General features: G+C 34.2%; 1 protein-coding gene across 1 annotated transcript in view; it reads left to right on the top strand.

The window, feature by feature from the left end:
• The first annotated feature begins 409 nt into the window (after positions 1-409).
• LOC117175135 overlaps positions 410-2354 on the top strand; it is a 38972-nt gene continuing 37027 nt past the window's right edge. Inside the window, exon 1 of the mRNA XM_033364714.1 lies at positions 410-521. The gene's annotated coding sequence lies outside the window, so the exon portion shown is untranslated. The remainder of the gene's footprint in view (positions 522-2354) is intronic.

Raw genomic sequence — 2354 nt, 5'->3', positions numbered from 1 at the left:
GTTCTCGCACTTCGCGCTTGGTCTTTGCATATCTCCCACATTCGTACACAGACCTTTCAAAATCAAAGGTCAACGGATCGACAACTATAATTTTGTAGTTGTGAAATCTCTTTTGTTAAAGCTCTTTCGGTTTCAAGGAACACATTCTCATCACGTGTCTCGTGCTTTACACTAAATTTTGTCTAGAATTGAAACTTTTAGATATTATGCTCAACACATTTATATCAAATACAATACATTTTAAAGTAACTCTGCCTAGGATTGTGTTGAAGACAAATTGGAGTTGGATTTAAACTTTGTTTGATTAAACTTTGTTTGTTTGCTATCTGCTGCGGTCTTGCAAGTGCCTGCTCTTGACGCGATTTCGCATTTTCAGTTCAGTTCAGTTTTGACTCTCGCTCGAAGAAGTCGTGAAAAGTCAAAGTAAGCCAAGTGTAACGCTTCACGTGATTAATTGTGTATTCGTGGGATTAAATATTTTTATTAAGAATTTATTTCTTTGGTTGAATATCTATTTTTAGGTAAAAATTCTTTTCTTTTGTTGTAAAATGGTTGAAGGTTCAAATATTTTTTGCTGAAATTAAACTATTTCGCTACATATTTTTGTTTTTAATTCATTTTTTAAACTGATAATTTAACCGCTTTTCGTTGAAAAATTATCTATTTTGTTAAAAATTAGTTTTTTGTTTTGTTGTTTAAAAATTGATTTTAAAACTTTTGAATTTCTGTTTTCGTTAGAAAGTTATTGGTATGAAAATTATATTTTTTGTTTGCAAATTCAACTTTTTGCTTAAAACTTTAAATATTTTGTTGAAATTTTGTTTTTTTTTCTTGTAGATTCGATTGTTTTTATTTATTCAAAATTAACTTTTTGAAATAGAAATTTAACTGATTTTTTAAAAAAAAAGTAATCTTTATTGTTTGAAAATTAAATTCTTTCTTTAAAAAATCTATTTTTTATCCGAAATGTTTACTAGTCCATTTTTGGTTGAATGCTTATTATTTTATTTTAAAATTCGTTTCTAAAGATAGAAATTTTTGGGGCATTTTTTTGGAGTAAAAATTAATTTTTCAACTGCAGAATGAAGTATAAATTAAAAAATTTATTTCTAAAAGTCATTTCCTAGGTTGAAAATTTAACTATTTTGTCGAAAATTCGCTTATTAGTTGTTATAAATAAATTGTTCACTAAAAATATGACGAAGGTATGTAGCACTAAATTTGAAACATTTTAGACTCAGAAATCTTGTCTCCTATTAATTTACATTAAGTAAATTATATTTTCCTTTTCGCAGTGAGTCTAATGATTCTAAGGTAACTCGCGATTTCAAAACCATAATACTTTTGAGGAACAGTTGGATCGTCCTTCGTGAAGTCGAGAGAGTTCGGGTTCCTGCTCGTGCATTTTTAGCTCTACACGCGGCGGGCCTACGCAACATGTAGCAGAGCCGACTCACCGACACGCTACGTTTGAATTTGTTGCTCCCAGATGGAAGAGCGGTGGGGGCCGAAAAATCCCGCGTTCTGGAGACACTGCCATACATAAGAGAGCAGTTGCCTCCGGCTAACCACGAGCTGGATTCGATCCATCCTAGCCAGTGGGTTTCCAAAACCCCTTCCAAAATCTACTGCATCGTACCAATCAGAGGTAGTAAGTATGCATTTCTTAATGAAGGCTTTCCACGCCTAACAACTTATAGAGCTAACACTCCCTGTTAAGATCTTATTTATCTATCGAGGCTTCTCGCGCCTAGCACCTTATCGAGCTAACAGTGCTCGCTAAGTTCTCGTCTCTTTATGGAGGCGTGACTACCTAGAAACTTAACGCTCCGCAAACGCTTCTTAAATCTCATTCTGTTTTAAAGGTTCCACCTGCATGAACCCTATCCTTACGTTCCTGAAAAGTGGTAGCCGGCGGATCTGCTCAACCACTTGGTCGATACCAATCTCTGCTCTACTTTGAAACAAGCTCCACCTCAATATAACATCCTTGTGTAAAACGTGTTCGCCTGCTTTGCTATGAATAAACAAGTCTTCCAATTACTCCGAGTTGTTTATTGATCGTTCCTCCCCCGAACTACGGCTATTAATTTCAAACAGATTGTTTATTTAGATATTGAAAAATAAGGCGCCTATTTTATTTATCATGATTACTTTAATATTTGTTTTTTATTTCTCATTAAATTTGATTCTCAGCTGCGCTGAAACATTACACCATTAAGCCATTTCCCTTACGGGGAAATTTCCCTTTCGCCGTTATGTAAGGTTCCCCACTTGGGTCCATTAATAGCCAAGGTCTTTGTTTCAGGCGTCGTTCACTCTACTGACACTCTTTTTATTAACTATTTGCCGCC

This window comes from Belonocnema kinseyi, chromosome 6, assembly GCF_010883055.1.
Source record: "Belonocnema kinseyi isolate 2016_QV_RU_SX_M_011 chromosome 6, B_treatae_v1, whole genome shotgun sequence".
Lineage (NCBI taxonomy): Eukaryota > Metazoa > Arthropoda > Insecta > Hymenoptera > Cynipidae > Belonocnema > Belonocnema kinseyi.
The sequence above is the reverse complement of the archived record's forward strand: the minus strand, read 5'-3'. Positions and strand labels throughout refer to the sequence as shown.